The sequence below is a fragment of the Kogia breviceps genome, chromosome 17, assembly GCF_026419965.1.
Source record: "Kogia breviceps isolate mKogBre1 chromosome 17, mKogBre1 haplotype 1, whole genome shotgun sequence".
Taxonomy (NCBI): domain Eukaryota; kingdom Metazoa; phylum Chordata; class Mammalia; order Artiodactyla; family Physeteridae; genus Kogia; species Kogia breviceps.
The window spans coordinates 11526538-11553974 of record NC_081326.1 but is presented as its reverse complement, the minus strand read 5'-3'; the positions used below and the strand labels follow the sequence as shown (position 1 = coordinate 11553974).

Genomic DNA, 27437 nt, shown 5'->3' with positions numbered 1-27437 from the left:
CAGAATTTTACCTTAAAGTTTTAACATTTCAAAAATTAGGACTTAACCCAAACAAATACGGGCAGAAGGTCTAAATAGACATCTCTCCAAAGAAGACATACAGACGGCCAAAAAGCACATGAAACGATCGATGTTCAACATCACTAATTATTAGAGAAATGCAAATCAAAGCTACAATGAGGTATCACATTACACCGGTCAGAATGGCCATCATCAAAAAATCTACAAACAATAAATGCTGGTGAGAGTGTAGAGAAAAGGGAACCCTCCTACACGTTGGTGGGAATGTAAATTGGTACAACCATTATGGAGAACAGTATGGAGGTTCCTTAAAAAACTAAATGCAGAACTATCATATGATCCAGTAATCCCACTCCTGGGCATATATCCGGAGAAAACCGTAATTCAAAAAGATACATGCACCCCAATGTTCACTGCAGCACTATTTACAATAGCCAAGACATGGAAGCAACCTAAATGTCCATCAAGAGAGGAATGGGGGCTTCCCTGGTGGCGCAGTGGTTGGGAGTCTGCCTACCGATGCAGGGGACATGGGTTCGTGCCCCGGTTCTGGGAAGATCCCACATGCCGCGAAGCGGCTGGGCCCCTGAGCCATGGCCACTGAGCCTGCGCGTCTGGAGCCTGTGCTCCGCAACGGGAGAGGCCCACGTACCGCCAAAAAAAAAAAAAAGAGAGGGATGGATAAAGAAGATGTGGTATTTATACAATGGAATATTACTCAGCCATTAAAAAAAGAATGAAACGATGCCATTTGTAGCAACATGGATGGACCTAGAGATTGTTATACTGAGTGAAGTAAGTCAGACACAGACAAATACATGATATTGCTTACTTGTGGAATCTAAAAAAATGGTACAAATGAACTTATATACAAAACATAAATAGAGTCACAGGTGTAGAAAATAAGCCTATGGCTACCAGCGGGGAAAGAAGGGGGGATAAATTGAGAGACTGAGATTGATATATACACAGTACTATATATAAAATAGATAACTAATAAGTACCTACAGGGAACTCTACTCATTACTCTGTAATGACCTATATGGGAAAATAATCTATAAGAGTGGATATATGTATAACTGATTCACTTTGCTGTACACCTGAAACTAACACAACATTGTACATTAACTATACTCCAATAAAAATTATTTTTAAAAACCCACAAAAATTAGGACTTATATACATATATTTTTTCCCTACCAACTCTCTCCTGTCAACAGAAACTGCAGATTCATCCCAGGAATGGTAAAATAAATTTAGATGATACTTGTTAAGAAAATAAATTAGGCTAATGGGTGCCCTAGAATGGAAAAACCCCAGTTGAGGTTTGGAAGGCAAGAGAGAAGAAAAGAGAGAATTAAATTGCAGAAGTGTCTACATAAGTTCCTGAAACAAGTTTTAATCTATTAGAAAAAAATCACAAGTAAAATAAAAGCATTCACTCAACTGGAATACGTGCAAGGGTACGTTTATAATGAAATGAAGCAAAGTATATTAAACCAAATGCTGATAGAAAACTTAATAAAAATGAAAGCTTCAACAAAAGACAATTCAAGCATCTTATATCTATCACCTTTCTCTGAAGAGTTAAAAGCTTCTGGCATATATCTTCTCCATATATCCAGAAAATAAATGACGAAAGAAGTACAAACATTTTATTAAACAATGAAGGGAAAGAAGGTAAACTATTGTCCACAGATCAGAAAAAGGAAGAGAATGTTCAGTCTTACCAGCTCGGAAAACAAAGGGAGACAGTATTATTCATGCCTAGAGATGCAAAAACAAAATAAAGCTTAGGAATAATTCCTCACAAGAAAATCCAAAGCTGCAGATGGCTCCATGAAGTCTGTCTTGTCCTAATGGTTTTCTGAGTGATTTATGTATTTTTTAAAATTAATTAATTAATTTATTTTTTGGCTGCGTTGGGTCTTTGTTGCTGCGCCCGGGCTTTCTCTAGTTGCGACGAGCTGGAGCTACCCTTCGTTGCCGTGTGCGGGCTTCTCATTGAAGTGGCTTCTCTTGTTGCGGAGCACGGGCTCTAGGCGCGCAGGCTTCAGCAGTTGTGGTTTGCGGGCTGTAGAGCACAGGCTCAGTAGTTGTGGCCCATGGGCTTAGTTGCTCCGGGGCATGTGGGATCTTCCTGGACCAGGGCTTTAAACCGTGTCCCCTGCATTGGCAGGCGGATTCTTAACCACTGTGCCACCAGGGAAGCCCTGTGTATTTTTTTTTTAAACTTGTGCCTGTCCACCTTCCTGGATGCTGGGTTTGTTGCTCTCCCTATACTTACTGCCTTCTAAAATCCAGACCTCTGTAACTTCATTGGAATCTTTTTAGGACTGAATTTTCACCTGCCTTCTTCCTGAAGTGTCCATATTGTAAAAATGATGGTTGAGGCTCAATATTTTATGACTTAAAGACCCATTAAGGAGAACTTTAAGTTCACTTTTATTTAAAAAACAGAAAAGTGGGTGCATATCTTACTTTTCCTCAAAAAAGTAACTGGAATTTGTGTGTGCATGCTTTCTGTCCTCCAGGAGCTTATATGTAGCAAAAAAGAAAAGACAAATGCCCAAAGAATTACAATTCAAGGTAGAGTGTGATAAATTCTTAAAAAGGCATGAAAGGTCACTAGAATTCAGAGGAAGGAAATACCATATCCAACTGAACCTATCTAGGTACTTGGGGTAGTGGTAACATGTAAGGGAGGTTTTGAAGCCTGGACACTCAAAAACAGAAAGAGCAGCAAAAGTTCTCGGTACAAACAGGTTAACAGTCATTAGTCCAATTTGTCTGATTTCCTGCCTACTTGGGGGAAAAGATGGACTCATTAATAAAAAGAGAAAGAGAAACTGTCATAAAGCATCCTTGGGATTTTACAGGGTATTACCATTAAAGCCTTATTTTACTTTCACATTTACAAGCATAAATTGGAAAACACTTTTCTCATATACAGGAGATAGAGACTGGAAAAGTGGATTTGAGATCATGTTGCAGAGAACTCTGAATGCCAGATTTCTGGCTCTGGATTTCATTCTGCAGATGAGAATGTGAAGGTAAACGAAAAGAGAGCTGGTAGAGCTGTAGGTGTAGAGGAGGAAATGAAATGGAGGAGTGCTTGAAGAAATGGGAACTTGGCGACAACTGGAATGGCAGGTTTGCAAAAAACTGACAGCAGTCAGTAGCTATTTGCACATGGAGTGCCAGGTAGAAGGAGGACTTAACACTGCCTCAAGGTTTTATTCCTGGGTAACAGGAGAAATAACCAGAAATGGGGAGAGGGTGGAGCAGGACAAAATGAATTGTGAATTGGCTTAAGTACTTACTAGCCTTAGTTGGAAATGTCTGCATGTGACACGCTCCGGTGCCGGGCATTGTTTCCAGGCGCTTAGGGTACAGCAGGGAACACAACAGGCAAGCACCCTGCCCCCGTGGAACTTACCGTCTAGTGGGAGACAAGAGATAATAGACAAATAGATAAATAGACAAATACATATTATAGGAAGAGTAGGGCTGTATGGCATTTTAAACAGGAGGGTCTGACTGAGATAGTAACATCTGAACAAACACCTACAGGTGAGGGAGTGGCCTCTACAAGGGGCCAGGGAAGAGTCAGCAACTAACAGACCAATATCTCCAAATGATTTCACTCCATGATGCTTTTGAAGCAGCCACTGCAACATACACCTTACAGGACGGGACCCAGTCCTATTTCCTTGGGCTAGCATTCCGTGCCTACCTTACCCAATCAAGAAAACTTCACCAATAACACAATGATAACAAACTGCCTAGAAGGTCAATTTGTTTATACTGGCTGTTTACATTCCCTACACGAGAGAAAAGGACTGCATGAAACAACAAAACCAAAGCACTAGTTAGAACGTGTTTGTACAAAGCTTAAGAAGACAATCCTCTTGTTCTCAAAGCAATCATTGATGTAGCAACTTTCAGACTTGTGATTTAAATCAAAGGTGCTGAAGAATGATTATGAATCATGCAGTTAAGCTACCAAGCAGGATGTTGCTGAGAGAAAAATTATTCGCAGCGCCATAAAACTGTCAAAAATAAAATAGTACTATTATCAACACAAGAAGTAATATCATCCTTCGCTTTTATAATTTGTTGCTCAGCAGAGCTGAATTCTGGTCTAAGCCCTGCCATTTACTGGTTTGGGGTATTTGGGCCTCATCCTTATCTATAAAGGGCAGCCCATCTGATTTTTCAGATTCCTTTCAATTCTGAGTTTCCATGTGGCAGGTTACGATTCTTATGATGTTTATTTAGTTTATGTATTTGGGTACTCTGGTTTACCTCATTTTTCAATAATATTACAAATAAGCACCCACCCAAAACAGTACAACTTATAAGTTCTGTATCAAGTGATATGAACTTCTTTTTAAGCACCAGAGCTTGGTGCTTAAAATGAGGCTACACTCACTGGAAAAGTGCTGCCTTTCTTCATGCCTCTTTCAGAACAACCTTCAAGACTGAGGTTTCTGTATCATTTGAGAGTGGCTTTGATTTGGAGCAAGGTAGATGGATCACGTCTCTAGCACAACAGAAAAGTAATGAGACCTTTTCCAGTGGGACTCAGTTTTTGAAAACTGTTCCAAAGGAATCCCCAAGCAACAGCTCTGCAGAAGGTTTTTCTTTCTGCGGCTTTGAAGATTAATGCCCATCTGACTGCATAATAAAGAAAACAGCCAAAGTTATTGTGGACTATGAGGCAGGCACTAAATAGTAACTCATTTAATCCTCATAAAAATCCTATAAGGCTGCATCTCTTCTTACTCTCATTTTTCATAAGCAGAAGGAAAGTCATAGAGAAGTTAAGCAAATTGTCCAAGTTTTCACAATTAATAAGTAGATTCAAAGCCTGCTCGCTTAATCTCCGCAATCCACTGCCTGTGTAAACCCTGGTGTCCTTGTTTAAATAACAGTCCCATTACCAGTCGCACTCTTCCTGAAATCTGAATAATAACATGAAGTCAAAATAAAGCCGCATCGTCAGTTCACTACCGAGTTTCTCCTCCAGTCCTGAACCACAAACCAGAAATGTATTTTAAAAAATACAAAGTCTCTGGTGTACCTGAGGTCTCTCGAGATTTGTGTGGTGCGTGGAGGGGGGTGCGTCCCGGAACTAATGAGGTGAACAAGTGCTGCAAAACTAGAGCCCGACCCGGTCTCCCTCACTCGGGGTACTCACGCCACGCGGCCGCCGGCCAGCGCCCTACGCTCCTACTCCGCGCGGAAGTGGCACCGGGGCCCGTCCGGCCAAACCACACCTGCCTCAGGCGCGCGCCCGCTGGGTCCCTCCACCTGGCCCACGCGGCGCAGGACCGCCTGCCCATACTTACCTTCGGGGATCCACGCCCGGCATGTGGCGAGCGGGAAGGGCCGCCACAGCTGCGCCACACTCCACCGGGTTCCACGCCGCGCCGCCCGCCGCCAGCGGCGCCCACCGCTCTCCCGGCCCGGGCCCGACCTCCGGGCCCCGCCCCCCGCAGCAGGCCCCGCCCCCACGAATCAACGGGCGCCGTCTGGGCCTCTGGCCCCGCCCAAAGCGTGGGGGCAGGGCTTTTGCTCACTCGGCTCCGCCCCCGGCTCGCTCCGGGGGCGGTGCTTCCGAGAGGAGCTGTAGGCAGGGTGCCGCCGGGAACTGCCTGGGGGTGTGTGACCCCCGAGGGAGGAAGGGCTGGCTGCAAGCAGAGGGAAGGGGTAAAAGGAGAGAGACAGCCGTTGGGTTAAGAGGAAGAAAGGCTTGTTAAGGGGAAGAGAAGCCACTCTCCCCGGGTTCCAGCTAAGGTGTAGGACTGGGTGAGACATCTTAAAATAACAGCGTTCACTTAGGGCATTGACTAATCTCATTGTCTTCGGGCAGGGCAGGAGTCACACACGGATTCTGGGTTCCATGCGTGAGAAGTCACAGGGAATGGGGTCTAGAGGGGCAAAGAAAGGAAGTAATTCCTTTACTGATCTCCACCACACAGCCTCTTTGTTTTAAAAATTGTGAAAAGGACTCCCAGTAAGAATCCTCAGTCCAGACTTAAATAAACGTTGATCATTCCCTCTCCCTTCAAACAGCTCCCCTCAGACAACTTTTCAAGAGAGCAGGCCTGAGTTTGGCATTAATGCCCATAGTGTACGACTACAAGGTTTGCGACGGCGTGTATGGATAGAGAAAAAAATCAGACTACTGGAAAGGAATGATCTGAACTATTAATTTATTTGATTTGGGAAGGTGAAAAACGATTTGAGGAATCAAGTCAATAACTAATTGAATTATGGTGGGGAAAACACAAGACTCACTTTGCCAGCAAGCAGGATTGATACACAGTAACCTTTGCTAGAAGAATTTCAGAAAATAATGCCAAGAGGCCAGCGTAGCTGTGTGGCCTGAAGGAAAGTCACAATAAGGAAGTCCTCAATTTCCTTATCTGTAAAATGAAGAGATTAGGCCAGGTGCCCTCATTATCTCCAAATGACCTTCCTCACTCCACGTCATCCTGCCAGGTTCAACAATTAAAGGAGGAGGACCACAGGGAAAGCGCTGTCCAGTCGGCAGCCACACAGAGGAATTGGGAATTTTTAGAAAAAGCCTCAGGGATCTCTGGTACCATTTCATTCAAGCTCTCCTCTCTGACTTTTCTATTTGTAATAATAATAACACTCCTAGACCCAAACTTCAGGCTCTTCCCACTCAATCCTCACATTTATTCACTAGGTCTTTGGTTTTCTCCATTACAGGGTCTCTTCAATGACCTTTCTCATTTTCACTGTCATCAGTGTGCAAAGTACAAATTCAAAGAACTCAGAATCTTGCATCTGACCCTTACCTACTTTTTCTACCTAATCTCCAACCGGGCAGGGCTTTTGGAGATTGGAGATCTCCAAAAGCCCTGCCCCCACGCTTTGGGCGGGGCCGGCGGCCCAGACGGCGCCGTTGATTGGTGGGGGCGGGCCCTGCCGCGGGGGGGGCGGGGCCCGGAGGTCGGGCCTGGGCAAGGAGCGCGGCGAGCGCAGCTGGGGGCGGGAGGCGCGGCGTGGAACCCGGTGGAGTCTAAAAGGATGTCTCCTCACTGTACAGTATCCACAACATACAGCCAACACTCCTGCCGCTGCCAACTTACAGCCACTTCTTCTCCACTCAGAATACCTCTCCTCAGTCCTAGCTACCTGTCGGGACTATGATAGCTCAGCTCAGGGACCTCTCTATGCAATAAAACTACTATAATGCTTAGAATCTGTACTGCTCCACTTGGCACTTAGCAAGAACTACCTTGTTTTGTTTTCTCTCTTATTTATCATATTTATCTTCAAAACTAAACGATAAGCTACTCACTGGATGTGCCCAGGTTCCAGCCAATCCAGGAAGAAAAAGCTATTTTCAATATCTCAAAAACCCTAAAAGAAATTATATATTCATCAGCAATTAGGATAATCAGGTTACCCACAACAGCAAGATTCTCTGTTTTCGTCTGAAATTTTACTGAAGTAGCACCAATTACTTCAAGCGAACCAAAGCTTTGATGGATAGTTATATGTGACTGATTCAAAAAACAGGAAAATAAATTATCATTAAATAAGACTTGTTTTGAAGACTAAATCTTTGAGATTCATGGAGGTACATAAAAATAAAAAGTAACCTACCCATTCTTTGTCACCCCATTGCCCAAACAGGTGATAAACCCACAGTAAGTGCTTAAAAATATATTCATCAGACTATGGTTATCTTCTGTTTTCCTTAAGTCCCCTCTCCCTTGCTGTAATTAAAATACTGGTCTTTTCTTTTTCATGCAAATAAAATTGTTGGCGTTTCCCCTTCTAATTCCAAATAAACTTTCAAGAATAAGATAAACAAGAATCACTCAGTACTTCTTGGAGTTGGACTAGAAAGGTTTTTAGTGTTCCAGAAATAAACCCTCGATTCACAGTAAACTGCCTGTGTTAGGGGGCCCTACATACTATTAAGATCTTTAGAAAGTAAATTTTCCTTAACTGCAACCTTGCCCAAATGACACAAGTAGAAGCAGAACCAAGTTTGCAGAATGACTACCAAGTAAGAGTGAAAACTGATTTGCAATCTATCAATGGCTCCTTGTGTTTTGAAAATGTCACTGGCATGTTTAAAGGAAGCCCCAGAGCTCTGAGGTCTGGCCCAAACAATCTATAAATCACTAGTCACAGCAAACCTTTCTAATATTCTGGAGATTTAAGAACTATTAAATAGGCAGACTAAACAACAGTCACACTTCATTTTACAGAGTGGTTGTACCAGAGGCTTTTGGTTAAAGACTCTTGGAACTTTTCCTCTCCTCAAAGTGTGAGGTGACTATTAAGAGTACAGCCTTGGGGGAACTTCTGAATCCGGCCAAGATGGAGTAACAAGAACCATATTTGCCCTCCCACCTAAACCAACAACAACAAAAAAGAGCCAGACAAAATAAATAAAACAACAGTTTTTAAGATATTAGACGTCAGGCAGTAAAGGAGAGTGATCCCTCAGGGATGGGGAATGAAGGTTTATCCCAGCTTATTACCTTCAGAGACATTACAGGCCATGACATAGGAAAGGGGAATCGCAGGAGAGCCCAGCAGATTCCCTGAGCTGAGGAGACCGAGCTGTGAGTTCAGGGAGAGCAAGATGGTTGGAGTTCACAGGACAAAGTGTGGGAGACATAACAACAGAGAATCCCAGAGATCTGCAAAGGGTCCTCCTCCTCCTCAAGAATTCAACAGAGTTGATCAGTGCATGCATGTGAGGAAACTACCCAAGGCTGAGGAAAGAACAAACCATTGAAAGCATTAGAAGGAACAGTCCTGGGCACCCACAGAGGGACAGGAATAGTGGCTGTTCACCCTAGGCTGACTAGAAAACCTCCCAATTCAATGACGAGAGTACTCAGAAAGGTCTTGCCTTAGTACTGGAGAGTAATTAGCCCTAGACTAAATGCTGCTTGGATGCCACCAAAAAAATAAAAGATCTGAAAGGATCAAACTATTTTAAAGCAATTTAACTGCACCTGAAGTTAAAATTCAAACATCTTTACAGGAATACAAAAATATTCAGCACCCAACAAGATAAAATTCACAATATCTGCCATTCAATCAAATATTACAAGGCACAGCAAGAGGCGGGAAAATATGACCCATAATGAGGAGAAAAACCAATCACTGAAACTAACCAACAACTGACACAGATGTTAAACTAGCAGACAAGGACATTAAAACAGTTATCATAATGGTAATATACTTAAAAAGTTAAGTAGAGACAAAGAAGGTAAAAAATTTCTAAATCCAACTTCTACAGATGAAAACAATTTCTGAGGTGAATAATACATTGGGTGGGATTAACAGAAGAGTAGACATTGAAAAGGAAAGGATTGGTGAGCTTGAAGACACACGACAGAAACTTTCCAAAACAAACTATACAGAAAAAAAGAAAAGAGAATCAATGAGCCATGGGACAAGTTCAAGCAGCCAAATATACTTGTAATTAGAGTCCCTGAAGGAGAGGGTTGGGGAAGGAGATCAGAAAAGACGTGTGAAAAAATATGACTGGTATTTTTCAAAATTTGATGAAAATTATAAATCCACAGATTTGACAAGCTCAATTAACCCAAACACTAGGAACATGAAGAAAACTATACCAAGACATTTCATAATGAAATTATTAAAAACTTGTCAGTGATAAAGCAAAAATCTTAACAGCAGCCAGAGGAAAAAAGGCAGACTATGTATGGAGGAACAAAGGTAAAAATGACAGCAGATTTCTTGTAAGGAATAGTTAAAGGAAAAGATAGTGGAGCAACATCTTTGAAATACTGAACAAAAAAATTGTAAGGCTAGAATTCTATACCCAGCAAAAAACATCTTTCAAAACTGAAGGAAATACAAAGATTATTTTCAGACATATAAAAAAAAAAAAGCCGAAGAATTCATAACCAGCAGACCCACACTACAAGAAACGTTAAAGCAAGTCCATCAGACAGAAGGAAAATGATTCCAGGTTTCTGGAAATATAGATGTGCACTAGGAATGAAGAACACTGGGAATACAGGTTTCCCCTGCTATCCAAAACTAGAGTCTTCCTATGAAAGCTTTCATAACCCAAAATGGTGTAAAACTAAGTCAAAACAATATTTAAAAGAACACTGAACGACTTAAACTACCTGATATTATAAAGACATAATAAAGCTATAGTAATCAAGACAATGTGATCATTAGAACACACAAATAGATAATTACAACAGAATAGACAGTGAAATGGAGCTTTGTGACCTTAGAAAGTCAAAAATAAGAAGACTTAAATCCAGGTCTTCAACTTTAATTTTTTTTTTTTTTTTTTTTTGTGGTACGCGTACCTCTCACTGTTGTGGCCTCTCCCGCTGCGGAGCACAGGCTCCGGATGCGTATGCTCAGCGGCCATGGCTTACAGGCCCAACCGCTCCGCGGCATGTGGGATCTTCCCGGACCGGGGCATGAACCCGTGTCCCCTGCATCGGCAGGCGGACTCTCAACCACTGCACCACCAGGGAAGCCCCACGTCTTCAACTTTAATTCCTGAACTCTTTTCACTGTAACTACCTTTCTCATCCAAGCTCATGTCTTCAATTTTCATCTCCATACACTTGGCCACAATACATTTACCTGAAGCATGACCTCTTTCCCAACTCTAGTTCCAAATTTCCAACTACCTGCTAAATATCTCCCCGCCAAAATAAACAAATTCATCGTTTTCCCTTCAAGCATATTCTATTAATACTACCTCCTAATTAGTACCTAATTCTATTAATATTACCTCCTTTTACCCAGTCACACAAGTTCAAAACCTTGATTCTTCTTGGACTTCTCCCCAGATCTTCCCTCCCTTTCCCATTTAGGTTCTCAGAGCCTTTGATAATTTTGTTTTCTTTTTTCTTTGTTTTGGTCACACCATGTGGCTTGTGGGATCTTAGTTCCCCAACCAGGGATCAAATCCGGGACCACAGCTGTGAAAGCACCGAGTCTTAACCACCGGACCGCCAAGGAATTCCCAATAATTTTGTTTTCTTAGGCTAGAATAGGCTAACTCCTCATCATTCAGGTCTTAATTAAACAGCTGTCCCTTAGACAGCCCTCTCCTATCTAAAGTAGGCCTTCCTCTGTTATCTCTATCATAGTAGCTTGTTCATTTTCTTCATACAGCATTGATCACAGTTTGCTCTTTATTTCACTGTTTACTGTTCCCCTGTAGCTGCCCCATTAGAGTGCAAGGTCTATGAAAACAAAATAACATATCCATTTGTTCACTATAGCATCCTTAGTGCCTAGAGCATATAATAATGGGGTGCAAATCATTAAGTGAATGAAGAGATTTGTTTCAAGTCAGACTCCACAATCTCTCTGGCATTTGTCCCTATCACTCCCACAATTTAGGTCCAAGCCATCCTGTTGTGCTAATTTGCTAATGGTTTCCTAGTGTCCTCTCTTGTTCTTTTCCTATTCATGTTGTAAAATGCTGTCTAAGGAGAATTCTAGTCATGTCATTTTCTCTGTTCAAAAATCCATAAAAATTTTAATGTAATCTCTATCAAAACTCCAAAAGCCTTGTTTTGCAGGAATGAAAAAACTGAACCTCAAATTCATATAGATTTTCAAAGGGCCCTATATAGCCAAAACAATATTGAATAAGAACAGGTCTCACACTTCCTGATTTCAAATTTTATCACAAAGCTATAATAATCAAAACAGTGTGGTTCTAGCATAAGGATAGATCTATAGACCACTGGGATAGAATTGAGTTAATAAATAGACCTATACATCTATAGCCCACAAATTTTCAACAAGGGCTCCAAGGTCACTCAATGGGAAAAGGATAGTCTCTTCAAATGGTGCTTGGGGGCTTCCCTGGTGGCGCAGTGGTTGAGAATCCACCTGCTGATGCAGGGGACACGGGTTCGTGCCCCGGTGCAGGAAGATCCCACATGCCACGGAGCGGCTGGCCTGTGAGCCATGGCCACTGAGCCTGTGCGTCTGGAGCCTGTGCTCCACAACAGGAGCGGCCACAACAGTGAGAGGCCCGCATACCACCAAAAAGAAAAAAAAAAAGGTGCTTGGCCAACAGGGTATTCACACACACAAAAATGAAACTGGACTCCTACTTCACACATATACAAAAACTGAAGATGGATCAACGGCCTAAAAGAGTTAAAACTATAAAACTCTTGGAAACACAGGGATGAATTTTCACAACTTTGGATTTGGCAATGGATTCCTAGATATGACACCAAAAGCAGGAGAAATAAAAGAAAAAATAGATAAATTGGACTTCACCAAAATTTAAAATGTTTATGAATCAAAGGTCATTATCAGGAAATTAAAATGATAACCTATAGAGTGAAAGAATATAACTGCAAATCATTTATCTGATAAGAGTCTAATATCCAGAGTAAAGAACTTGTACAACTCAACAACAAAAATATAAATAACACAATTAAAAAGTGGGCAAAGGACCTGAATAGACATTTCTCCCAAGAAGATATATAAATGGCCAAAAAGGACATAAGATGTTCAACATCATTAGTCATTAGGGAAATGCAAATCAAAACCACAAAGAGATACCACTTCACATGCACTAGGATAACAATAATCAAAAAAGTAGAAACTAAGTATTGGTGAGGATGTGGAGAAATTAGAACCCTCATACATTGTTGGTAGGAAAGTATAATGGTGCAGCTGCTGTGGAAAACAATTTGGCAGTTGTTCAAAAAGTTAAACACAGAATTACCATATGACCCAGCAATTTCACATCTAGATATATACCCCCAAAGAACTGAAAACAGGTACCCAAATAAATATTTATACGTGTATGTGAATAGCAGCATTATTCACAACAGCCAAAAGATGGAAACAACCAAATGCCCATCAACATAGACAAATTGTGATACAAATACTCAATGGAATACTATTCAGTCATAAAAAGGAATGAAGTGCTGATGCATGCTACAATGTAGATGAACCTCAAAAACACTGTGCTAAGTGAAAGAAGTTAGACATGAGAGTTTACATCCTGAATGAATCCACTTACATGAAATATTCAGAATATGTAGATTCAAAGAAACAGAAAGCAGATTGATAGTTGTTAGGGGCTGAGGGGATGAAAGAATGGGCAATAACTGTTCAATGGATATGGGGTTTAATTTGGGGGTGACAATAATGTTTGTGTTTTTTTAAAATTTTATTGGAGTATAGTTGATTTACAATGTTATGTTAGTTTCAGCTGTACAGCAAAGTGAATCAGTTATACATGTGCATATATCCACTTTTTTTTTTAAGATTCTTTTCCCATATGGGCCATTACAGAGTATTGAGTAGAGTTCCCTGTGCTATACAGCAGGTTCTTATTAGTTATCTATTTTATATATAATAGTGTGTATATGTCAATCCCAATCTCCCAATTTATCCCTCCCTCCCCTTATCCCCTGGTAACCATAAGTTTGTTTCCTACATCCATGACTCTACTTCTGTTTTGTAAATAAGTTTATTTGTACACTTTTTTTTAGATTCCACATATAAGTGATATCAATATTTGTCTTTCTCTGTCTGACTTACTTTACTCAGTATGACGATCTCTAGGTCCATCCGTGTTGCTGCAAATGCCATTTTTCGTTCTCTTTCATGGCTGAGTAATATTCCATTGTATATATGTACCACATCTTTATCCATTCCTCTCTTGATGGACATTTACTTTGCTTCAATGTCCTGGCTATCATAAATAGTGCTGCAATGAACATCAGAGTACATGTATCTTTTCAAATTATGGTTTTTCTCTGGGTATATGCCCAGGAGTGGGATTGCTGCATCATATGGTAGTTCTCTTTTTAGTTTTTTAAGGACTGAGGATGACAATTATGTTTGAAACTAGACAGAAGTAGCGGTTGCACAACACTGTATCAATAAATATACTAAATACCACTGAATTGTGCACTTTAAAATGTTTAACTTTATGTTATATGAATTTCACCTTAATTTTTAAAAAAACACCTTAACAATGATGACTAAGATCTTATCAGCCTAGCCTCCTAGATCCTCTATATTCTGACCATCATATGACCTTACTTCCCCTTCATGTACCCAGTGCTCCAAGCAAATTGAGCCCTTTCCTTTACATACAACACAGACTTCATTTCTCTGCATATGTAAGTCCAACTGATCTTTCAAGGCATTATTCAACTAGAAGCTCCTTTAAGATTCTCTCATTCTGGGCTTCCCTGGTGGCGCAGTGGTTGAGAATCCGCCTGCCGATGCAGGAGACACGGGTTCGTGCCCTGGTCCGGGAAGATCCCACATGCCGCGGAGCAACTAAGCCCGTGAGCCATGGCCGCTGGGCCTGCGCGTCCGGAGCCTGTGCTCCGCAACGGGAGAGGCCACAATAGTGAGAGGCCCGCATACAGCAAAAAAAAAAAAAAAGATTTTCTCATTCTTTTTGTGGGGATACTCTCTGTCCTGTAAGTTTTTATGATCATTTTATCTGCACCTCTTGTTTTCTAACTCAGAGTATTTATTTATATCTATATATCCTCTATTAGCCAGTAATTGCCAGCAAGATCCATATGTGATTTATCCTCTTATTCCCAGGCTCCTTAGGACACTCTTACACAAAGCAGACACCTAAAAAGTTACTGAAGGAAAAAGATGAATAGAAAATGAATTTCTGCATATGAATCCTCTTGGATTTCATTATAGGACTAGAGGTGTGTTTTGTATTTGTGAATATATTTGACTCTAGAATGTCTAAAACACTGAAAATCACATGGGGTAATATTAAAATTTCCTGATGAAATGATTATAAAAATATTTCTGAACACTAATATAACTAGAATTACTTGTATCATTGACAATAATTGCTAATGTTAACAGTTCAAGTCATAATAATAATAGCTAACAGTTCTATAGCACATACGTGCCACATTCTCCAAGCACTTTATATGTTACTGATCCTCACAATAAGCCTATTGGCTATATAAAATTATCACCCCATTTTACAGGTGAAGAAACACCTACAAAGTCAAAAAACATGTCCAAATGTCACTTAGCTAGTAATTGGTAGGCTTGGGATTAGAACCCAGGTACTTTGGTTCCAGAGTCTATGCTCTTAACCACTATGCTCTATCACGTCTCTACAATAAGTTTTACTGTGCATAATAAAATGTCTTTGAAAGGTCAATGAGTGTCCAAGAAAACATTTCCTAATATTACAGAGCAGATTAATGTGAAACTTTCACTGTTTTCCCAGACTTTGTGTTTGAAATTTTGAGATGACTAATAACTTTTAGAAATAAACTTGATTTCACTATACTGAAAGTATATTGACTAAGAAACAAAGTTGAAGCAGCAACACAATGTAACACACTATTAAAGATATAATAATGAATGAACTATAATAAAGGAACACAATGAAAGTATAAGCACAACAATGGGACTGTAAACCTGAAATATAAAGGAGCCTGAAAATTTCATAAAGAAAGTCTTCTGATAATATAATTTTTAAAATGTCAATTTCTGTATCTCAAATTCCCAATATAATTCTTATGTAAAAGAGTGCTTAAATATCTTTTTGCTTAAATGCATGTTGGCTTACATACATATTAATGTTATAGTGAACGGACCTAACTCTATAAAAGAGAATTAGTGGGCTTCCCTGGTGGCGCAGTGGTTGAGAATCCGCCTGCCGATGCAGGGGACACGGGTTCGTGCCCCGGTCCGGGAAGATCCCACATGCCGCAGAGCGGCTGGGCCCGTGAGCCATGGCCGCTGAGCCTGCGCGTCCGGAGCCTGTGCTCTGCAACAGGAGAGGCCACAACAGTGAGAGGCTCGCGTACCACAAAAAAAAAAAAAAAAAAAAAAAAGAGAATTAGTAACCTATGATGTAATTATAGTCATCTCATATAGCAGTGGACCAAAGAAAATAAATTTGATATACAACAATTAGAGGTTGTTCATCTTAGAGAGGAAATAAAATCTTTGAATTTGACATCCAATTTAATCATTTTCTCAACCCTCAAAAGTCTTTTCTATTAATCTTGTATGCAGAAAATCATCTTATTAATGAGGTACTGAGTAATTTTATTTGACACTGGAATTTGGAATAGGCCTTTGGGTTTAAATTTGTCTGAAATGATTTATATGATATGGTCAGTAACTTTTAATCCACGATTAATTACCCATATTTCATTTAAAATGCTGCCTAATTCAGATTCCATTAATTGACACAGAGATTACAAGGACATTTTTATGCATTCCTTTATATGCTACGGGGGGAAATTATTTTCCACCTTATTTTCATGATTCGATAGACTATGTCATACATAGATTAAGCTTTTTTGTTTTTTTCCGGTATGGATTCCAGAGTTCAGCACTAACAGCTTCATTCATATGAATTTACCTTCTAAGATTTTATTGTAAGTTCACCTTTTACCTAATTAAAGCACTTGCAAGCTCTCTTCCTTTGTAATTTTTCTCTATTCATACCAAATTTACATCACAATAACATATCTTTTAATAACAGAGAAACAGAAACATTAAAAAGGTGATGCAACATCCCAAGTCATTTACAGACAATGAGGAAAAAAGGGAAGAAGAGAAAGATGACTATTCCTGATTCTAAGTCCTTGGTCTGATATCATGATTTATAAATTACTAATTTTGATTTAGCTAATATCTGCATTAATTGAAGACTAACTTTTTTTTTGGGCAAAGAGTATAATAAAAATTCAATTTAATTTAGTAAGTACTGATTACCTAAGACGCACACTGCTCTCCATTGGGCCCTATGTATAGTACATTAAGTGTATAAAATTTAAAAAACTTTTAATCCCACCATCTATTGTTGATAGAACAAGAAACAAATGTTATTAAATATATAAGTTATAGACTGACCAATGAAGTACTTTAAAAGGGTGCTCTTACTACAGTGATGGGAGGAGGGCGTGCTGAGTGAGCTCAAGTCTCACGTATTATATGTAATTGTAGTTCAAAGATAATGTTCAAAGTTGACAAAAATCAAGAAAGGTATACGTTCATTATTTAGAGATATACAGGGAAATATAATAGCAAGTAAAAGCAGAGAAGATTAAAAATGGCTCCTTCTCAAAATTAACCAGAGACCTAAGCTGATTAGAGGAATTACTTCAAAACAAAGCACATTTCTAGTAGGATAAACCCTGAGGATAAAAGAAACAAACAAACAAAAACCTTAAACTCTATTCAAGTAATCATATTGGTGGGATAAATAAAATGAGTAATTTTCTTCTTGTCTTTAAGAACCAAGAATTTTGTTGCGGGAGAAAAGAGGTATAGATGGTGTTTTAAAAAAAACCCCAAAAAACCTATAGTACTGAATTTCAGTTGGAAGTAACATTATGTTTTGTATTTTACCTGTAATATAATATATACATATATATGTATCAATATTACCCAGCTCTGGCACAGAAAAGGCCTAAAATCCATGACCATTCCCGTGAAGTGAGCACCGACCGCCTGCACCTGGAGAGTGCTCTCTAAACACTTCCCACTAAAATGAATTAGGGCTCCTTGTGGAATTGCTTGATGAGGAGCTGGGGCAGGAAATGTACAAAATGAGCCTGGAATGTCTTGACTTCCTTAATCACTGGTATGATATCAATGATTACTAGAGTCACGTCAAAGGCTTCAGAGGCCAACTCAAAGAGTGAACCAAAGATAGGAAAATCGAGCCTAAAAAAGAATAATGACTATGATGAACTGAAACACACTAAATGTTAAATCCAGGAGTTTACAGAGATACTAAAAAATACAAAACAAACCTCATGGATTACATTTGAATGATGCTAAGGAACTAAATCATTTTTTTTGAAAACTGGTAAATAAAGGGTAAAAAAAAATCAAGGCTTTATCCTGCCTTTCCAGTATAAACCGTACCCAAAGTTAACCAAAGAGTTCTTCTTTACAGAATTTCAGCTAATGAATAAAGAAGAACAGAATTTAAATACCACCATTTTGTAACCCCTAATGAATTAATGCATCGAGGCAATGATTATCAATAGCTGCTCACCTCATAAGAGAAGAACCAGCTAGACATTTTATGCCTCCTGATGGAAAAACACACCAGCACTCATGAAGTATTCTTGCCAAAAATTTTGAACCCAAATCTCACAAATTATTAGCTCTAACTTCCAATGTATAGGCAATTCAGGGATCAGAGGTACATGATAGACGATATTTCAGGGATGCAATCAATAATATTTAGTGGAAAATTCTATAGGACAAAGGACCTTGTTTCTTCATTACACAAATTGTGAAAGAAAAAAGAAAGACAAAAAACATAGATTAAAAGACTTAAACATTGTAAAACAACTATACCCCAATAAAAAAATTTTTATTTTAATTTTAAAAAAAGACTTAAAAAGAGACATCAACTACCAATTCTAATGTATGCATATTATTTAGATCGTGACTGGACTAAACAAACTGAAAAAATTATGAGGCAATTGGAGAAATTTAAACATCTGATTAAGAAATCATTGTATTTTTTTCTTTTAGGTATGATGATGTTATTGTGTTATGTTTTTTAAAGAATTTATATTTTAGAGATAACACTGAAATGTTTATGGATGAAATGACTTGATGTCTCAGATTTGCCTCAAAATTACATATATGATGGGGAGGGAGCGATTAGCTGAAATAAGATTCAGTCATAAGTAGATAATAGTTGAAACTGGGCAACATGTTTACGGAAGCTAATTATACTACTCAGACTAGTTTTGTATATGTTTGAATTTTTCTATAATAGAAAGGTTTTTTTCCTTAAAACAGCGTTTGCTTCAGAGGAATGGTGAGGTGAGAGACTTGCTTTTTCATTATAAGCCTTCCTGTACTATTTTTAAAAAAATTTTAGATACATACATATATTTCATGTCTCAGGAAACAGTCCTATTAATGATGTAAGAAATACCCATATATTAAAAATTTAACCAGTCCATGATGATTTCGTTTTAAACTGAATGGTATACGCCAGGAGTTTTCAAAGTATAGTCTAGGGACCCCTGGAAGGTGCTAAGATCCTTTCAAGGGGTCTGTGAGGTCAAGCTATTTTCATAAAACACTAAGATGTTATTTGCCTTTTTCACTGTGTTGACACTTGCACTGATGGTGCAAAAGCAATATAGCAACTAGAACGGCTGCTGCCCCTGCATGAATCAAGGCAGTCACACTGCTGTACTAGCAAGCACTGCATTCTGTACTGTCACTCATTTGCAGTTTAAAAAGAGAAAAAAGCCAAGTTCACCTAAGGATGTCCCTGACAGCACAGTAAAGTTATTAATTTTATTAAATCTCAACCTTTGAGTACAGTTCTGTGACAAAATGGGAAGTATGCATAAAGCACTCTGCTGTACACCAAAGTCTAATGCTGGTCTGGAGGGAATGCCAGTCTCTGCATGATTGTTGGAGTTCAAAAAGCTGAACTAGCTGCTTTTACATAGAACACTGTTTTTACTCAAAAGGACAACAGACAAACGATAATATTTGCCAAACTTGGGTACTTGGCAGACATTTTCTTGGAAATGAACAAAGTAAGCCTATCACATCAAGGAAAACAACTCAATGTATTTGTTGGCAATGATAAAAATTCAAGCTCTCAAGTAAAACTTAGAGTGTTGGAAATTTTGTTTCTGCCACTATGATCTTGACTGCTTCTCTCCTCCGAAAGATTTTTCTGATGCACTCGGTTGGTGATACTAACAAATACGATTTTAAAACTATTGTTAAAATGAAATGTATCGGGCTTCCCTGGTGGCGCAGTGGTTGAGAGTCCGCCTGCCGATGCAGGGGACACGGGTTCGTGCCCCGGTCCGGGAGGATCCCACGTGCCGCGGAGCAGCTGGGCCCGTGAGCCACGGCCGCTGAGCCTGCGCGTCCGGAGCCTGTGCTCCGCAACGGGAGAGGCCACAACAGGGAGAGGCCCGCGTACCAGAAAAAAAAAAAAAAAAAAAAAAAAAAAGAAAAGAAATGTATCAACATTTGGAAGATCTGCATAAATCAATCAGTAAACCATATTTTCCAAATGACTAATGCGTGAAGTTACAAAACCATGCATGCATCAAAGATCTATTCAAAATGTAAGAGGACTGTAGTGGGTGGAATGGTGGCCCCCAAAAGGATCACGAGATGAGATCATCTGGATCATCCACGTGAGCCCTAAATCCAATGGCAACTGTCCTTGAAAGAGACGAAAGAGAAGACACTGAGACACACACACGGAGGAGAAGGTCCTGTGAAGCACGAACAGACAGGACGAAGGTCCTGGCAGATGAACATCAGAGGTAAGGAACCACTGTCCCCTAGAGTCCTTGGAGGGAGAACAGCCCTGTGGATACCTTGATTTCAGACTTCTAGACTGCAAACTGTGAGATATTAAATTTCTGTTGTTTTAAGCCACGCAGTTTGTGTTAATTTGTTACAGCAGCCCTATGAAACGAATACAATGACCATTGGATTTTAATGTAACTGAGTACAAGTTTATTGATATGGATTCTGAGCCCACACTACAGCTAATCTTGAAGAAACTACCACTTGCCAACTCTTGGTATAGTATCAAAGAAGAATCTCCACATTTTTCTGAAAAGGCTACTAAAATATCCCTGCTTTTTCTCACTACGTATTTTTGTGAGGCCTGCTTTTTACACATACTTCAATCAAAACAACATTGTAGCAGTTTGAATGAGGAAGCAGGTATAAGGGTCCAGCTGTCTCCTATCAAGTCTGATACTAAAAAGATATGAAATGTGTAAAATGATGCTAATCTAATTTTTTTTAGTTTTGGGAAAAATTTATTTTTCATTAAAAATGTGTTTAATATGTAATGGGAATATCTTAAAAAATTTTTTTTAATTTCTCAGTTTTAACTTCTTATATAGTAGATATTGATAACCCACATAAATACTAACTCCTTAGGCTCCTCAATAATTTTGAAGAGTGTAAGTGGTTCTGAGACCTTCCTGTAAAACCACTGGTTTATATAATCAGCAAAAGAGGACAAACTAGGGGCCTGAGTAGTCAGAGAGGTATCATGTATGTAAGATTTTGGCTATTTTGAACTACATGTTGGATTTTCAGGGGCAGGAGGAAGGCTGAGAAAGGTCCTTTTGTCAAAAGAACCCTGTGAGTATGTAATGCACCTAGAAGCAGGTCTATGCATGATAAGGCCAGGGGAGAGTGGGCCATCAATAAATATGTAATTTTACATACCCAGATTAGTATTATCTTTTTTTAAAATTAATTTATTTTATTTTGGGGTCTTCGTTGCTGTGCACAGGCTTTCTCTAGTTGCAGAGAGCGGGGGCTACTCTTTGTTGCTGTGGCTTCTCTTGTTGCACAGGCTCTAGGCACTCAGGCTTCAGTAGTTGTGGCTCGCAGGCTCTAGAGCACAGGCTCAGTAGTTGTGGTGCACGGGCTTAGTTGCTCCGCGGCATGTGGGATCTTCCCGGACCAGGGCTCGAACCCATGTCCCCTGCACTGGCAGGCGGATTCTTAACCACTGTGCCACCAGCGAAGCCCGAGTATTATCATTTTAAAATAGTAGATGCATGACTCTAAGAACTCTTCATTTACCTTTGGAAATATGTAACTTGAAAAGATGTTTGGTTTTGTAAATGTGGGTGACAGGCTTATAAGTCTTCTTATTCCTTATGCTCCAAGTAGATGGAGTAAGTCCATTTAAATACTGAACCAGCCAACCGTAGTCCTCCCCGAGTCTCCCTACGTTCACTCCACCTGAACCCTCACACAGCTACTTTTTGCTTGGTGTATTAGTCAGCTAGGGCTGCCATAACAAAGTACCACAGATGGGGTGGCTTAAACAACAGAGATTTATTTTCTCACAATTCTGGAGGCTAGAAGTCCAAGATCAAGGTGTCTGCAGACAGATATCTTCTCCCCATGTCTTCACATAGTCTTCACTCTGGGTGTGTCTGTGTCCTAATTTCTTCTTATAAGGACACCAGCCATACTGGGTTAGTGCCCACCCTAATGATCTCATTTAGCCTTAATTACCTCTTTAAAAATAGCCTATCTTCAAATACACTCACGTTTTGAGGTCCTGGGGGTTAGGACTTCAACATATGAATTGGGCAGGATACATTTCAGTCCACAAAACTTGGCTAACTCCTACTCACCCTTTGGGAATCAGCCTGAATCATACTTCCTCAGAGAAGCTGTCCTTGACTCTGGACTTATGTTAGGGCCCTTGTTACACTTAAATAGCATCCAATACTTATCCTACATATCATTTATCACACAAATGTAATTAAACACACGGTATAATTGTTTTATTACTGTCTCTCCTGCCAAACTCTTAAGCACTGTGGGGCAGGGACTGTGCATGCCTGACATCCCAGGGTTGCTCAGTGAGTGAGTCAGGGAATGCTGTGTATCACAGCATAAAGCATTTCATCAGTGAAAGCTCCAGGTCTACAAGGCTGCCTGGGAAGCATTCGGAGTACTGAGGCAGCTGCCATCCATAGTGTACCAGCAAATCAGTAATCTTGGTGGTAAAGTCTCGCTGGCTTTTAATTCCACTGGAGCGCTAGGGTAAGGGGGTACAGACTTAACTCTAGCTCTGGCTCGGTCATGAACTAGCAATATAAAATAAGATGCAATGTTCCTTCACTTTGCTTTATCTCTCATTCCTCATCTGTAAATGCAGAAATTATCTAAAGTCAAAACCCATCACAATTTACACAGAAAAGCCCTGATCGCTGAATATCCCGAAGATACAAACCAACTCTGCCCCATGCTACTGGGGGCCCTGTCTGCTTTTGATGGGAAGGTCAACCCCAACTTTTAACAGCCAATTCTACTGAAGCTCTGGGAGACCCTTCTCCAGGCTTCTGAAGTTTTCTCTCACGCTAATCAAACAAAGCTTTAAAGAGTCACTACCACTTTCCAAAGCTTCAGGGGCTCCAAGGAGTCAGAGGAGTTCAGGGGGTTGTAAGCATTTGAAGTCTAGGGCCACAATTAATAACAGTCTTGCAACTTGGTTAGGAATTTAGAAGTGATATTTACAACTTCTTGGGGGAAATGCATTTGAATTCAAAAAACCAGAACACAAATGAATGGCTAGAGTACTTCTGGAGTATGGACAAGGGGTGGGATCACATTCTTTCCTCTTATTTTATTTTGAAGTCAGGAAAGTATGTAATGTGCGGAAAAGTCTCAGCAATTTATAGTCTTTAGCTGTCCTCTCCTACACAGTGCCTAACCATGTATCTTGACTACCCATGTGACTCATCTGGGGATGATAACGCCACAGAGGTGATTGTAAGTGTCACGTGAAGTCACGTGTGGAAATGTATTAAGTGCAGAGGTAAAGAATGAAGGGCTCCATAGAACCTACAGAATTCTGGCTTCTGCCTCTTAGGAACTATGTAACCTTGGGCGGGTATTAATTTCTTTGTGCCTCAGTTTCCTCATCTGTAAAATGGAGATAATAATAGTAGCTGTCTCTTATGGTTGTTGTGATAAGTTTGTAAGATACTTAGTGCTTGGAACAAAGGAAGCATTGAGTAAGCGTTAGCTATTTCCTTTAATGCTTTGTAATTCTCAGAGCTTTTCCACATTCGACCATCTCAAAAACCTGTGATTTCCCACTCTCCTCAACCCTCTCACCCCTCTTTCTTCTCTCCCTCCCTCAGCACTGTCACAGTCTCATTGAAAACAGAGAGAACACCAGACTTTACCTCTTTCAACACCCCTATGTCCCTGAACCGCTGTAGTGGGAGCACCTGGAGATTTTCCCCAGGCCCTGCAGTAGCGTCCCCTTATCTTTCTAGAAAAAGCTACTTGTGTTTCTCTAAAAACCAAATGCTGCACACTTTCTCTGCCTAAAATGTTCCCCCCTCTCCTCCCCACCCCCTTGGGAGTTGGAGTTGGGGTAACTCCTACTCCTTCTCTGGATTCATTACACCATCTCCGTGACAACTTTCTGACCGTCTTCTGCAAATTGGGGAGTGTCCCCTATGTCTATTTTTTTACAACCTCAGAAACTAGCAGAGCTGAGCCATGTAGAGTAACCAAGTGCTCCTGTTTGCCTGGGACTGTCCTGGTTTTAACATTGAAAGTCCTGCATCCCCAGGAAACCCTGCAGTCCCAGGTGGTCACCCTACTTCACACTCACCAAGTTTTACTGAATAAACACAGCCCACACTTGCTGTCTTCTCTTCCTCTTCCGCTGTTCACTGGTCCACCCAATGTCATCAGCTTCCACCCACCACCTCCCCAAACTGCTTTGATACATAGCACGGTACTCCCCTCATGGCCAAATCTACTGACACTTTATAGTCCCTCGTGGACTGACCTCTCAATAAATAAGATTTAATAACCAGAGATTATTCATACGGTATACCTGTTTTTTCTTACAGGAAAGCAAGCTGGTATTAAAATATCCACCTGTACAATGGAATACTACTCAGCCATAAAAAATAATGAAATAATGCCACTTGCAGCAACATGGATGGACTTAGAGATTATCATACTAAGTGAAGTAAATCAGAAAGAGAAAGACAGATACCATATGATATAACTTATATGTGGAATCTAAAATATGACACAAATGAACTTATCTATGAAACAGAAACAGACTCACAGACATAGAGAACAGGCTTGTGGTTACCAAAAGGGAAGGGGGGCAGGGATAAGTAAGGAGTTTGGGATTATCAGATACGAACTATTATATATAAAATAAACAACAAGGACCTATTGAATAGAACAGGGAACTCTATTCAATATCTTGTAATAAACTATAATGAAAAATATCTATGTATATATAACTGAATCACTGTTGTACACAAGAAACTAACACAACATTGTAAATCAACTATACTTCAATTAAAAAACAGTAATAAAGTAAAAAATAAAATATCCACATTTATTGTTTGAGTATACGTGGAGTCAAGGCACCATCCTATATGTTGTTTACATAGTTCTCAATGTCATGCCATACTTATGATTATATAAAAATAATCACACAAAAAAAGATCAATGATTGTTAAATGTTTTCTAAATAAGAAGTTTCCAGAAGTCATGACTCATGGAATTTTTAAAAAATTTTTGAAGTAATAAGAAAAGCAGCTCTCCTTTTTCATGAAATCCAAACAAGAAAACAGGATGGTATTTTAGGAAGCTCATAATTAATGATTTTTCTTTTTCTTTTAAGCTCTGAAAATATAAGTATAAAAATGACCTATAAAAATGAATAAGTAAAGAAATACTTACATTTATTGAGTATTTATTTTTAATCAAAGAACAAGATTTTTTAAATATCTTAATAGTGGAGGCTTTCCCTCACCCCTTCTTAAGACTAAATGTGAACCAACCCTTATCAAAGAAAGATGCCTGGGACTTGGCTATGTGCATATTCCTCTCTCCCACGAACTCTGCCTACTTCTATGAGGGCAAGATTGGATCCTGTTTCTTACTGCATCTCTAGCACTTAGATAAACAGGTGGCTGGCTCACGCAAGGGCAAAAATAAATGTCTTAAGTAGGGAGGTAGGGAGGAAGGGAAGAAACCTAAAAGAAGGTGAATTGTAGACAGTTGTAAAACAAGGACTTTTCAAAAGAGAGGGCATTACATCAGAAATGCACAAAATTTCATTTGTAAAACATTCCCATGTGTATACAAAGGAAAGCACTGGCAATAAACACTAATTGTAAAGGTGACCATTATGATAGCTATTATTTTTTTTATTTTTTTATTTTTTGCGGTACGCGGGCCTCTCACTGTTGTGGCCTCTCCCGTTGCGGAGCACAGGCTCCGGACGCGCAGGCCCAGCGGCCATGGCTCATGGGCTTAGTTGCTCCGCGGCATGTGGGATCTTCCCGGACCAGGGCACGAACCCGTATCTCCTGCATCGGCAGGCGGATTCTCAACCACTGCGCCACCAGGGAAGCCCTGATAGCTATTATTGATTCATCTTTTCTTTAATTTGTATAATTTCCAATATCACAGTGAAAAATTACTTCAGCATCTTATAGTCCATCTTACTTCCAAACAGTAGAAGACGTACTGGGAATCAAAACAGGCTGAATGAATAGAAAATTCCTTTTTTTGTCCAAAATCAAGAAGTCTGAAGGCAATTTTTTCACTTTTCATATTCAGACACTTACACATACGCACACCAAAAACTACTTCCAGGCAGTGGCTGATATCCAGTTATTCAGTTGACATACACCAGTACAGTCATCCTGTTTTGTACATATTCAATAAAAGTTAGCCATTATTATTAATATTACACTCTGACTTCTGAAATTGACTATCTATATTTTTATGTTATATTTATATATCTATATCTCCATTTCTATGTATAAACATATCTAAATAATCTGGAATGCCTCACTTCCTGACCTTTCTAAATAAATCAATTATCTATAAATAATTTCAAAAGCAAACAATTTTCCTAGAAAAATGCTAAAATTGATACAAAATTATCAAACCACTGATTTGAAATAAATTATCTCAATCTCAAATCCTCCTTAAATTCAAAGAAAAGCAAATGGATTTTTCATGAAATTCAGAGATTAAGCAATTTGCCTTGCAATTCCACTTTTGCTCATGTGCAATAAGGAACATGTATAAGAAGTCAGTGTTTGTACTAGCCAAAAAACTAGCAATGACCCAAAAGTCCATCAAGCGAAGAATAGATAACTAAATTGTGGAACAGTCATAGATTGAGATATTATACAGAAGTGAAAATTAATGAACTACCTCTGCATACATCAACATGGGTGAATGTCATCAATGTTACTTTTACTATGTTAAAAGTAAGTATCAGGAGAAATTATTCCATTTGTATAAGTTTCAAAAATGAAAAAAATTGGGCTTCCCTGGTGGCGCAGTGGTTGAGAATCCGCCTGCCGATGCAGGGGACATGGGTTCGTGCCCCGGTCCGGGAAGATCCCACATGCCGCGGAGAGGCTGTGCCCGTGAGCCATGGCCGCTGAGCCTGCACGTCCGGAGCCTGTGCTCCGCAAAGGGAGAGGCCACAACAGTGAGAGGCCCGCGTACCGCAAAAAAAAAAAAAAAAAAAAAACTCAAAAAAAAAAAAAAAAGAAAAAAATTCAACGATTAGGGAAAAATACAAATGTTGCAAAAACTAGTTTTATAAAAAGTCAAGGGAATAATAAATACAAAGTTTTGTCATGGTTACTTGGGGGGTGGAGGGAGGTGAACTGAATTGGGGAAGGGCACATGGGGAATCTAATGTATTGGTAATATTCTGTTTCTTAAACTGGGTGATAGATACATGAGTATTTGCTTGGTTGTTATTCTCTATACTATGTACATATGCTATGAACTGTCTCTTATATGTGTTTAAAAATATGTTAAAAAAAGGAATGAACAGT

The 27437-nt window shown here is 39.5% G+C and overlaps 1 protein-coding gene across 17 annotated transcripts in view; it reads right to left on the bottom strand.

Moving 5' to 3' along the window:
• The window catches only part of SGK3 (serum/glucocorticoid regulated kinase family member 3), a 160781-nt gene that overhangs the window by 63633 nt on the left and 69711 nt on the right, over positions 1 to 27437 (bottom strand). For 9 of the 17 annotated variants that reach the window (XM_067017107.1, XM_059042615.2, XM_067017104.1 and 6 more), the window contains exon 1: positions 5376 to 5508. The exons of 6 other annotated variants lie outside the window; for them this stretch is intronic. The gene's annotated coding sequence lies outside the window, so the exon portion shown is untranslated. Of the gene's footprint in view, positions 1 to 3344; positions 3464 to 5375; positions 5515 to 27437 lie in introns of those variants that run through there. 2 more of the 17 variants (XM_067017110.1, XM_067017099.1) reach the window with 2 other exon arrangements.